A 14,253-nucleotide genomic window follows, 5' to 3' on the forward strand; every position below is an offset into this window, starting at 1 on the left:
ACGGCGTCACTATGAGCGTCGCTAAATTACTTTTTAGCCCTGGCGGCGTCGCTATAGGCATCGCTAAATTACAAGTAATTGCGATGCCTATAGCAACGCCATCAGGGCTTTAAAAAATAACCGAGAGCGTCCAAAAACTCATATCTCAGATCTGAGTTTTCGACGCGCGCTCAAGCGAGCAAGGTAACGCGCTCTCCCTCTCTCTCTCTCTTTCTTCTCCACACACACACACACACACACACACACACACACACGAGGAGAGAAAGGAGAGCCAGGTATGCTCCTTCCCTCTCCTCACTCTCATGTTCCCTTCCCCTCTTTCTCTCTCCCTCTCTCTCTCTCTCTCTTACACACACACACACACACATTGTGTTTTACCATTCGCCAAACTAAATGCTGTGGAGGTTGTGTGCATGTCATACACAGCAGCATGGTGTAAAGGTCGAAATTTTAGCGTGGAACGGATCGACAAAAAGCGTTTTACTCAAGATTGTGGAATCATGGCAAAATTTGAACAGTCTAGTCAACGACGGTCCTCTGATGCAGATCCTGTGGTGGTGGAACTCACTTACTTCGGCACGCTACAAGAGATTTTGAGGATCGATTATAGAGGATTTTTTGTCGACTTGTTCGACGTGCAATGGTTCAAGATAATCATGGAGGGTCGCAACGCTACTGTCAGAAGAGGAGAGTCTAGTTTTCTTGAGGTGGATTCAACTAAGAAATGGACTGACCTAAGAGACACTTTTGTACTACCTGAGCATTGTGAACGAGTAGTATATAAATAGTTAACATCCCATTTTAGAATTTATGTGCTTGGAAGCTCTCATGTAAGTTATGTGGCTCTGGCAGGTGATATTTCATCCTACAAAGTCTGCATCAAATTGGTGGTACGTCATAGAGGTAGCCCCTTGTAGTGCACGGACGTATAAAGGATACCATGTGCCAATCACAACGGCATCAATGGAGGAGATCGGAGAAGATGCTTAGTCAAAAGCCGTTGAGGTGGTGCCAGACGAACATCAAGCTACTACTCTCTATGGGGTGCATACAGAGGATCTACAAAATGAAACAGAGGACATCTGTTTAAACGGAGACCTCTATATAGATATAGGAAGTTATGCTGAGCTATGCGAGGATGAGAGAGAGATCTCTTAAATCCATAAATATTGTATTTGAACAATTTTGCTCCGTTTTGTAAAAACTTTGGCTCTCTAAGTACCTTTCATGTTGTATAACTCTCTTTTGATTTTGCGCTCACATCCTGGGCAATCCATGGCCACATGCAGCTCCACCACCTAGTTTTGCGACTGCAAGATTTGATTGTGTGCGCTCTCTCTCTCTCTCTCTCTCTCTCTCTCTCTTGAAAATTCTAAGTTATCGACTTGCCTCTTCCATCACTCAAGTTGAATAGAAGAAGAACGCTTTGTGTTGCTGCTAGCCTTTGAACATTTCAAAGCTACAAGCACCTTCAAGTTCTTGTACGATTCTCCGTTTTGAACAATTTTGCTCCGTTTTGTAAAAACTATGGCTCTCTAAGTACCTTCCATGTTGTACAATGCTCTTTTGATTTTGCGCTCACATCCTGGGCAATCCATGGCCACATGCAGCTCCACCACCTGGTTTTTCGACACGCAAGATTTGATTGTGCGCTCTCTCTCTCTCTCTCTCTCTCTCTCTCTCTCTCTCTCTCTCTCTCTCTCTCTCTCTCTCTCTCTCTCTCTCTCTCTAATTATGAGTTATCGACTTGACTCTTCCGTCACTCAAGTTGAATAGAAGAAGAACGCGTCATTCTACGAAATCAGATACTTTACGCGACACTACATACTAAACATCTGGAGTGAAGTACCGAATGATTTAAAAGACAGAGTCATCAGCATGCTTCATGACGAGTTTCCCATTCCAACACGGGATGACTGCTTCAATGAAGACGTGATGAAGGTTCGAATGCGCGAATACTGCGAGCACAAGCGTTTCGAAGTGCAAAAAGCAATCAAGCATGGGTGGAACAAACCAGATTGGCTGGCCAAAGAATATTGGAAGAATGCAAAGAAAGATGCGCGCGAGAATCCCGACAAGTGGAAGCAACAGAAGGAGGTAGCTAGAGCGCGAGTAGAGGCAGGGAGCTCGCACCACTTGGGGAGCGGCGGGTGGACATCATTTGAGGCCGATTTTGTAATTGTTTTTGCATTGCTCTCTATGTTTGATAGTTTAGGGTTTATGGGTTTTTAAATTCTAACATAATGGATTCTTTGTATGTTTTGACAGTGGTCGTTTACAGGACGTGATCCCACACCGTACGAGTGTGAGTACGCAGGCAGGAAGGGCTTAAACGCCCTTATGGACATTCTGAGTTCTCGCGGTGGCATGGTTAATATTAGGGTTTATTCTTTTCTATTTGTTGTATTGTTTTATAAACGTCGCTATATGTTTATACTTACAAAAAGCTATCTTATTGTTTTTTTTTTGCAGAATCCGACAGATACGCCGCTTGGATGCTATGAGACGATTAGACGACGTCAGTTTAGCCATAGCTAGATAGCATTAGTTTCTTTTTGTCATAGCTTATGTATCATGAGACGACTTTCATACGTCTTTTTGAAAACCATGTATATTTTTTAAATAATGACAGTGGTTCGTAACTATTACATTTGCAAAGTTTAACAATCAAGTGATTTTGCCTATGTGCACAATTGTCATTGATTTACTTTCATCAATTCACGCTTGTCAATTTTGTATCTTTATTTTGCAAACAATACGTACTATGGATGATGGAGTTAATGGTTATATTGTCTTGTGGGTGACTATTTTGGGTCTATATCTACCTTTGCACTTTTTTTTTCAAAGGTGAATCAATTAATGAAACATTCAATATGGTTGATGGGTTGCAGGGCATTTCATGTCTTGCCACCAAAAAAATTTCATCTCGGGCGTCGCTATATAAGGCTCTGCAGTGTCGCTATAGATGGCTCTATAGCGTCTCTATAATCGTCACTATAGGCGTCGCTATATAGCGACGTTTATAGCGACGCATATAGCGACTGTCATAGCGTCGCTTATAGCGACGTCCCCGTATCAACACTGATAGCGACGCTCTTAGTGACGCCGGGGGTTATAAAAACCCAGTGTATTTTCATCGCTAGAAGCGTCACAAGAGCACACAACCTCTTGTAGTGTGTGTTTGTGGCACCAAAGCATATGCCAAACAACCAAAAACACGCATGTGCTCAATAGAAGGCTTTCTATCATTACATACTTCATATGGAGTAATAGACTGCAAAGCTTTCATAGGACACCTGTTAAGTACACAAGTGGCACACATGATGGCCTCAAGCCAAAAAGAATGCGGCAAATCTTGACTTTTGACCATACATCGTGCCATTTCCGTAAGTGACCTGTTTTTTCTCTCAGCAACACCATTTTGCTGATGTGTATAAGGCATTGTACATTGGTGTTTTATCCCACGACTAGCCAGAAATGCATTAAATTCATGAGACATATACTCCCTCCCTCCATCCGAACAGAGGGTGCCCATAGTACATTTGGATACATTTTCAGCCATAGCCAGAAATTGTTTGAAGCACATAAAAACTTTGGACTTCGCTTTAAGCAAAAATACCCATGCATGCCTTGAGTAATCATCAATGAAAATCACGAAGTACAGGTAATTGCCCAAGGATGGAGTTTGCATGGGACCACAAACATCACTATGCACAAGCTGCAACTTGCATGTGGCCCTAACTGAACCATCCTTTGGAAACTTAGAACGTTGTATTTTACCCAAAATACAACCTTCACAAACATGTTTGACAGGTGCTTCAAGAGGTGGCAAAGAAGCAACCATATCAGATTTTTGCAAACGCAGCAAACTGGCAAAATTCAGATGACCAAAACGTGCATGCCAAAGTTTTGCATCTGAAATAGCCCTTGAATGTGCAACTGCATTTGCAAAATTTTGTCCACACTTGTCATACAAAGTGAGATTATATATCCCACGACACAAAAGCCCAGATGCAACAATTTCATCACCAAAACGGAGATCATGAACTGTACATCTGTCATCCACAAATTTGACTACAAGTCCAAGTCTAGCAAGTGCAGATACAGACAAAAGATTCTTCTTGATCGCAGGTACATAAAGTGCATCAACAAGTGTGAAAGAACCGCCATTTGCAGCAGTAAGCACAATCTTTCTAACTCCCTGAACCGGATAAGGGGCATTGTTGGCACAAGTGACCAAATTCCCATGAGGGACAGACTCGACAGAGGTGAATAATTCACAATGTGAGGTAATGTGCTTTGTAGCACCACTATCGAAATACCACACATGTGAATCTGCAACAACTAACATGCATGCATCATGGACAACAGGATTGTAAGTGCCCTCTACACTAAAAGCCCATTCTGCATCAACATCAGCACTACAGTCTCCTTTTACAGAAGACTCAACAATGGTTGCATTTGTAGTGGGAACCAACATTTGCAGTAGAACCACCCTCTTTCTTCTTAGCCTCTTTGGCCTTTAACTTAGGACACTACTTGATCAAGTGATCATTAGCTTTACAATAATGGCAACGCATCTTCTTTTTGCCCTTATCACTAGAATTTCCAGAAGATGTGCTGCCAGCAGAAGCATTGGGAACAGAAGTTTTGCCACTCGTAGTAGAACCATAAGAAGTGGCTGCATTGCTATAACCACCCTTTCTTTGAGAAGCAATAAAAACTTGTTGAACTGCACGCTGTCTAGTCCTGTTTTTTCTGGAAAGTGACTCTTGCAATAGCAATGTGCATAATGCATCAAACTTGACAACTTCTGGATTTCCTTGGGTCATAAGTCTCCAAGTACTAGCAAAAGTCTGGTAAGAATCGGGTAAGGCATCAAGACCAGTCTGCACAAGGGAACTGTCTGAAATGACTTCACCTGCAGAAATAAGTTGCTCATTGATATCCTTTACACTAGCAAGGAAAGTGTCCATATCATCTTCCTCATGCATAATCTTCGACTCCAGCTCTTTACGCAGCAAAGCAATTTTAGCCTCATTGCGACTTGCATAAAGACCAGTCAATATATCCCAAGCCTGTTTTGCAGATTTTGTTGAAGAATGTGAGGAACAATGGTGCACTTCACAGACAACACAATCAATGCATGAGCTTGCACATCCTTTACATCCCAAAAAGATTGTTCTATCATAGGCAAAACAACTCTAATAGCAGCAATCCTTGTAGCAAGACCTACAACATCCTCAACATCGCCTGCATCCTTAGAACTAGGATGTACATCAATGCCCTGCACAATATTCCAGACGCCCTTTGACACAAGAACATGTTGCATCATGTAAGCCCACATAGGGGAATTGTCCCCATCCAACCTGTCCTCAGCAGCAAACATCTTGAACACGTCTGTGTTGTTGTCAGCCATGGTAAATGCTGCACTTGATGTGAAAACTGCCCGAAAATAGGAGAAACGAAGCGGGAACAACCTGTGCTATATAGCACAAACCACAGAAGACTGTAAGGCACTGTTATGCAGAAAATGACACTGACAAAAATTATGCACAAAATGACAAAATAGCATGTGCAGTACTACCTAGAGTGGGAACGGAGGCCTAAATGAGCCCGAATCAAAAATCTGAGCAGACTGAGCTCTACAAGCTCACCCGAAATTTTTGTCGACCTGCGAGGAACGCTTGCCAAAGCTCACTGAAATCGGAGAAAGTGAGCAGACGTGTGCTGGAGCAGCTGGCGACTAAGCCCGAGAGGATGCAACCTGCTCTGATACCAATTGTTGGAATTAGGGTTGCAGAGAAACGCACACAGCATGGAGAAGATGAAGGAAGCTCAAGGCACACAATAGAGAGTGTGTTACTTAGTGTGCAATGGAAAGATAGATAGCCCTAGAGTGATGGGCGTATATGCAATGCACAGGGGGAAAAACCTCCTAAAGAGGGAAAATATGCCCCGGTGGTCCTAATGTGTTCACACACATCACTACCACATGTATATGGTAACAATCATCGATAGTGGATGGGGAGGAGTTTCTTTTTTTGCATGACTTGGAGAAAGCGTTTGGCATACGCATGGATGAGTGCTTGAGTGTGCTATGCATCAATGCCCAAATTTCCCCTAGACTCCACACCAAATGCCCTTGAAAGAAAGCTCCTACCACTCAGTGACGCTGTCACTGACACTATCTCTCTTGTGTGTGCAGAGGTTCTGGTAGTAGAGCAGTTGCATGTGGCAGAACAAGATTTGTAGACCATGAAAGCCAAGGTTGTGGCTATAAGGACCCATATTCTAGTGCAAAACCCCCCTCTGATGAGCCAAAGTTTGTGGATGCAGTGAAGTCATGCATCAACTTGGATGCCAAGGGCAAAAGAGAGGAGGAGGACAAGGAGAAGGAGGTAAATTCTATCCTACTTTCAAAGTTGTTTGTTCTCACCTTAGTTTTCTTTTTCTTACCCTTGATTGGTTTTTGATAGAATGTCATGGAGCTTAATAAGTTTGCAGCGCGGATGGGCGGCAAGTGGATGGCCTTCGAACCACAATCCTCCCTTGCATATTACATATGAAAACTTCCCCCTTGCGATGTTGCCATTGTACACAATGAGTTCACTCCCCAAGGTCATTTTATGACATGGTCTTTGAAAGCCTTGAGCAAAGTTTTGTGCTTAAGCACCATTGCCCAAATTGCTCATCTTCAGTTCCTAGTGTGTAGATCCCTTGTATGCAGTGCATTTGGCAGCGATGGCTTTCGTGGCAAGGTGCTTGCCCAGATAGGGATACATACCTTTGTTGGCTTGATTAACCCTGATACGCACTCCCTCTTGGCCAAGGAGTTGCCTTATGTGCAAGAGAGATGCCAGGAAATGGCTAATATATTTATGGGCACCTCAAATGAATGATGTAACATCCTTCCTTCAAAGTACTAATGAAATATATGCAGTAGCCTCTCTATCTTGTATATTCTCTTCAATTACGTTCTGAAGTTCTTTAAAAATCATAAACTTGGTGTTGTCATTTATTAAGGCGTGTCCTTTTCTCTTTGCCAAACAACTCATTGTAATTGGTGCCGGTTTGAGGGAGGAGGGGAAGAATGGATGCATGGACACTGGAATTTTAGCTGGATTTGAGCTTTTTTGGTGTCCTAGGATGCACACAAGGCCAATCAATGCAAAAAGGGGGTGTCCACAAGGGCGCCCAAATCAACCAAACAGGGGTCCCTATTTGTTTGGTTGATCTGCACACACTTGTGGTCATCCCCCTTTTTGCCTTGATTCGCCTTGTATGTACCCCATGATACCAGAAAAGTTAAGTGTCAAACACATTACCTCACCCCCTCCCCCCTGACACTACTAGAGCCAAAGCCGAATGGGTGCATGAACACTTGAATCCAAGAAAAATTAGTGCTTTTCTAGTGTCCTAGGGTGCACACAAGTCCAATCAAGTCAAAAGGGGGGGGTGGCCACAAGGACGCGCAGATCACCCAAACAGGGGTCCTGTTTGGGTGATCTGCGCGTCCTTGTGGCCACCCCCCCTTTTGACTTGATTGGACTTGTGTGCACCCTAGGACACTAGATAAACACTAAAATTGCGCTTAAATTTAAGTGTCCATGCATAAATACACCCCCTTCCCCATTGACATTGGTGGACCCAAAGGTTGTATGATAGATAGACATCATTTAACTTAAAGACATTAGGAAGCTAAAGAACTTACATGATTCTGGACATAGAAGATACAAAACTCTGAGTCGTTTGATCATGAACAAAATTTTTGGATACAAAAGTAGGGCTGGTGATACAAAAAGGTAAGTTTCACTTCAGCTAATGCTCAAAGTCTCGCCTCAATTGGCGTGCAAGTTGCATGTCCTTTAGTTGTATAGTCACTCTCTTTGCATGTATGCACATAGGTTGGTATCCTTTAACATAGAAATGATGTGGGCCTCCATAGCTTCTTGAATCACCTCCAATGCCATTGCTTGCATTCTATGTTGATTTCCATATCTTTGAAGCACCTCTTTCACTATTCAAGCAAAGGGGGCTTATCGAATGAGTAGCACGGTTGTCTTCTGGTAGTGTCAGATTTTCACAAATGTCCTTGCAATTTTGCGACAACGTTGGCATTTTTTGGGAGGACTTGCAGATTTGCTGGTGGACATTGATTGGGATTCTTTAAAAACTTAGATTTATAGTGATTTACATGCTTCGCCGCTACTGCCTCCTGATCTTGTGTTGTAGGGAGAGCTCCTTATCCACAAGGTAGTGTCTTCCTCGCCACTCGGACTCGGTGTGTCTTGGTATCGCAACACACTACCATGGTGGCTCTGTCTCTCACTTGTTGTTTGTATGCACCACTCAAGCTCGAGACCCTCCTGCTCACACTTGTTGGCATGGCGGCTGTTCCCTATAACTTGAAGATGATGATTCCTCTTCTTCTTCTTGGCATCGTTTAACACATTGCTTGTCTTCGACATGGTGTTTGCCACACTTGCTACTCTTGTGCTTGCCACTCATGAGCCCGCGATGAGTCCTCTCCCCATCTACCTTGCCCAGAGCTTTGTTGGGGTATAAAGCCCAATGTGGTCGCCCAGGTAAGTGGGCGGGCCGCCAGGTATGTACACATATTCTTTTGTTAAAACCTAATAAGAACTCACTATTCTCTACACATTACAGTAGAGCGAGTTCACCATGTAATGGAATTTGCCTATTCAATTTGAGAGTAGCGGAATTGAATGAGAGTACTTTCAAGAAATGATTTTGTGAGCATAGCGGGTAGACATGATTGAAGATAGCAACATAATTATAGCAATTAGTTAACTTGGCATGGACAATACTTTTGCAAGAGAGAGAATTTAGAGAACATGACAACAGTTGAGGACCGGATTTATGTGGAGCCGGTCCCCCCTCCAATAGGCATTTGTATTGTGATTTCTCCCATAAAGAGAGACTTGTTACAATACATTCTTTGTGTTCCTTGTGACCTAGGTGAAGCAATGAAGATGGAAAGCTTCATGCATCACCATCATAGCATAACCTAAACTTGAAGAAAGCTTTAACTATACCAAGCCTCAGTCCCAAGACCTCAAACACCTTCGAGGGTGGAGAGAGCTAGCAGGGAATGAGGGTAGGGAAGAGGAAGAAGAAACATTTCATACGAGAAAGAGCTAGTTCCTCACTTATCATAACTCTTGTGCTAGCATACATAATAGCATAGTAATGAAGAAGAAATAGATGGCAAGCTCAAGCATTGAAGCATGGCTCTTGGATGGATTTGCACTCCATAGCCAAGAGTGTTGGTGTAGGCTCTCCACCTCTACTTGCTTGGAGAAGGAGAGGGAGTTCTTGCACTTTGCATAGTACACAATGAGAGTGTTTGTGAGTGTGTGTGGGTGAGTATACCCCCTAAGCACCCCCCTAGCTTGCTTGGGTCGACCCCCCCTTGTAGCTCATGCTTGAAGCTCATTGGACCCCTCCAGGCCTAGCCAATCACAAGCAGGAGCCATTACAAGCAACATGGGTAGCCTTGGGACAAGTGTCCCCCTTTCCCCTTTGAGAGAGAGGACTTGATAAATGCAAAATCAATTAATTAAATATCCTAAGTTATCATTGGACCCCTTGGGTGGCCAACCAATAGGCTTCAGGCACACCATGAGGGCAACATGGGGAGGAACTTGACAAGTGTCCTTGCTGCCTCTTCAAGCTGGGGCTTCCCTTGTGTGTGTGTGTTTGTATTCTCTCTCATCCCCCCCCCCCCCTTGTAGGCTCGCCCCCCTCCTTGTAGGGATATTTTTGACTTTGGATGAGCAAGCCCCTTAGTCATCAAGCATGACTAAGCACTTGAAGTAGGGGGTGTTCCCACAAGCATCTCAGGCAAGCTTCTCAAGGCACCTCAAGCACCTTAATCATGCACCAAGTCAAGCACCTCAAGCATGGAGCCAGTTAAGCACCTCAAGCATCTTAATCAAGCACCTCAAGCAGGACAAGCACCTCAAGCACGACAAGCACCTTGAGCTTGGGCCGGGTTCCCACCTCAAGCTCAGCCCTAGCTTACCTAAGGTCAAAGGACTTTTACACACATTATTGGAGGTCTTCAATGAAGCTAACCCTAAGGTCTTATGCTCCATTGGTTAGCCTTGCTCTTGATAGACCATCTCCCATTTGGGCCCCTTTACTATTGGCCCCGTGTTGAGATAGATCTATAAGCACATATCTATATCTTAACACTTGTTCCCATTTATTCTCCCACATTAAGTGATCAATTTAATATGAGAAAATCATTTGGGTTGGTTAGATATTAGATTTTATGACATTACCTCTCTCTTGAAATCATAGTCGTCCTCGACTATGAGGTAGAAGAGATAAAGCCTTAGTCATTAGTCAATCGTACTTAGCGGGTAGAGGATCCCTTTTTTACCCTACGACATCTTTCCAAGATGGATGACTAATCCATTTGGTGCTTGGGAGACATAGCTGCCGCAAGCATGTCTGCTCTTTAGTCCATTTCATTCTCCCAAAGTAGAGTGACAAATTCTACTTGGTGTTTGAGAGACGTCGTCATCACAAACATGATTCTAAGCATGCATACTAGTTAAATTTGTGCACAATTAAAAAGAGGACTAGTCATATAAGACAAAAACATGAGTCATTTAAAAGAAATTTGTACATTTGCTTACTCTAATGTAGCATTGTAAGCATTGACAAGGTTCATACTATCCTTAAGTTGTACTCCTTGCATCCATTTAGCATCTTCAAAAGGATATTTTTTGAACTTAATAAGATACCGTCGGATTATCTTACCATGTCGTAGTACCTTGTCTTCATGCCGAAGGACAGCTTCGGGTTGTAGCACCTCTTCTTGGTCTTCAACTTCGGGAGGGTCTTCAATAATTGGTTTAGTTGGTGGCTCTCCTTTGTAGGGCTTAAGTAGGCTTACACGAAAGGCATTGTGTATAAGCCAATGGTTGGGCAACTTGAGTTGATAAGCCGTCTCATTGATGGGCTTCAAGATTTGGAAAGGACCATAGTATCTTTTTGCTAGTTTAGCATAATACTTTTGATGGCCCGTAGGATTTTTGCCCGTCGTTTGCCTTAATCGAGCCTTAGGAAACTTGAGTAAGACCCAATCATTTTCTTTGAACATTAAGGCTCTTTTGTGCTTATCAGCAGCAGCTTTTTGCCTTTGTTGAGAGATGGCTATAGCCTCCCTAATCTTTTGAAAAGATTCTTGTACGTCACGGCTATACTCATCGGCGGCGAAGATCTTCCCATGTACTTTGAGTAGCAAGGGACTTTTAGGTCTTCCCTCTATGATCTCGAAAGGTGCTTTCCCCGTAGAAGTATGCACAGTATTATTGTAGGCATACTCTACTAGAGGTAAATACTTTTCCCATTGTGAGCGCTGATCTACTTCGGTAACATAAGTCTTGAGTAGATCGAGTATCGTAAGATTGGCTATCTCACTTTGGCCATCCGTTTGTGGGTGATAGGCCGAAGAGAAATTCAATCTTGTTCCTAGATTTTCAAAGAGACCTTTCCAGAAATTACTGGTCATTCTAGGATCTCTATCTGACACGATGGATGTGGGTAATCCATGGTGCTTGAAAATCTGAGATATGAAGAGAGTTGCCATTTGATGTGCCTTAATAGTCTTTTTGACAGGAATAAAATGTGCTTGCTTGCTAAACCTGTCGATTATTGTCCATATTCCTGTATTCCCATGGATAGACTTGGGTAATCCAAAGATGAAATCCATGGATATACTCTCCCATGGTGAATTTGGAATAGGAAATGGCTGGAGTAATCCAGGTTGCTTCCTTCTATCATACTTGGTCTTTTGGCATACTACACATTTTGAAACATACTCTTGTATGTCCACTTTCAGGGTAGGCCAATAGAAATACGTCTCTACTCCTCGGAGAGTAGGTTGAATACCTCTATGCCCTGCATATGGAGGGGCATGGGATTCATACATAACCTTCTCACGAAGGGAATGGGTAACACATAGCCTATTTCCGTGGAGAAGATAACCATCCTGCAAGGTGAATGGTTCCTCTTTCTTCCCCAAAGCAAGTGCTGACATTATGTCTCTAAAGTCAGCGTCAGTAGCAAACTCATCTATCATAGAGGATAGATCATTGTGAGTAGCTATAGACACCGCATTAACTTTTGGTCGTCGTGAAAGTGCATCGGAAACTTGATTGTGCTTACGAGCTATGTGAGAAATATGGAAATTAAATTGCGAAAGAAAATTTGCCCACCTCATTTGTTTGTCGGAAAGCTTGGTTTGCGTCATGAAATACTTGAGACTTTGGTGGTCGGTTCGTAGGATAAATGGAGTCCCCAATAGGTAGTGCTTCCATGTGTCTAGGGCATGTAGAACAGCTAAAAGCTCTTTCTCATAAATGCCCAAGACTCGTTCATCACTATTGAGCCTTCGGCTCTCATATGCTATGGCATGCCCTTCTTGAAGCAAAACCGCTCCAAGGCAATCACCACACGCATCACATTGGACCTCAAATGGCTTTGAGAGATCCGGAAGCACGAGGACTGGTTGGGAAGTAAGCTTCTCTTTGAGTTTTTCAAAAGCATTTTGCTCCTTAGCAGTCCATACAAACTTAGCGTTCTTCTTTGTTAAGTCGTGTAGTGGTCCTGCTACTTGAGAGAATTTTGCTATGAAGCGTCTATAGTATGCACACATACCAATAAATCTTCTTAGCTCATGTAGATTCCTTGGGTTAGGCCATGATTTTATTACCTCTAACTTTGATGGATCCATATGAATACCATCGTGAGAGATAATATGACCTAGATATTGAATCTCTTGAAGGAAGAATTCACTTTTCTTTTGGTTGAGAAAAAGTTTGTTCTCCCTCAAGGCTTGAAAAATCACTTGGAGATGTTGCTTATGTTCCTCCAAAGACTTGGAGTAGATGATGATATCATCAAAGAACACTCCAGTGAATTTACGATATGGTCTAAAAATTTTCTCCATGAGACGATTGAAAGTAGCTGGTGCATTAGTCAAGCCAAAAGGCATGACTAGATATTCATAAAGACCAAATGTTGTGCGAAACGCGGTCTTTAGGATATCTTCATCCACTATCCTTATTTGATGATAGCCACTCTTAAGGTCAATCCTACTGAAGTAGGTAGAGCCTTGTAGCTTATCAAACAGATCTTCTACCCGAGGCACGTGAAATCTGTTTTTGACAATGATATGGTTTAGTGCTCGATAGTCCACACACATACGATATGTACCATCTTTCTTTTGCACTAAAAGGACTGGTGAACAAAAGGGAGAGGAACTAGGCCTCACCATCCCTTTGTCTACCAATTCCTGTACTTGCCTCATAATCTCCTCTTGTTGAGCTTGTGAGACTCGATAAGGAGGTTTGTTAGGCGGTGAGCTTCCTGGAAGGAGCTCAATACGATGGTCATCATCCCCTCGTTTTGGAGGTAGGTCCATAGGGATATCATCGATGAACACATCTTGGAATCCTTTTAGAAAAGTAGACAAGTCTAACACTTCTTGATTCCTATCATTTTCATTTGATGAAACATTATTAGCTTTTAGAGACTCTTTGACATAAATCATGTACGCAGAAACTGAGCTCTTCATTGATTTATCAAAAGAAAGAGGATTTACAAGTGGAATAGTGCGACCATGCTCACTAGCATCTATATACATGTTCTTTCCCCTGTAGGTGAAGTAAATTCTCCTTTCAGGGAACTTCATGTTGGCAGCCATGCGATCAAACCATGGTGCCCCTAGGATAACATTCTGATGTTGGAGAGGAGAGATGAAGAAGTCTTCTTTGTCGACATAGTTTTGGACATGAAGCCTCAACTTCCCAATCAAGGGAGTAACGGAGGCTTGTTGTCCCTTGAAAGCTGCATCAGCTGTTACTATATCTCCCATCTCAAAAGCTTGAATGCCCAACTTGGTGGCCAACTCTATTGATATGAAGTTGAGAGTAGAGCCAGGGTCAAACAAGATGAAGGCATCATGCTCTCTTACCTTTCCCCAAGCATAGGAGAGTGATGATCCTTTGCAATGAGCATCCTCTTTTGGAGCTTCGATGGTGCAAGCCCTAGAGTCTCATTGCGAGTATTCTTCTTGGGGCAAGAACGATAGCCATGTCCTTGCTCCCCACACTTGAAACACTCATGGTCCTTGCGAAAAGCATCTCTTCAGGAGAGAGTTTGTTTTTACCTTTGTAAACTCCCTTCTCCTTGGACCGATTGTTGTTGTTGTTA

This window comes from Adiantum capillus-veneris, chromosome 25 (assembly GCF_014529385.1).
Source record: "Adiantum capillus-veneris isolate H3 chromosome 25, ASM1452938v2, whole genome shotgun sequence".
NCBI classification, from domain to species: domain Eukaryota; kingdom Viridiplantae; phylum Streptophyta; class Polypodiopsida; order Polypodiales; family Pteridaceae; genus Adiantum; species Adiantum capillus-veneris.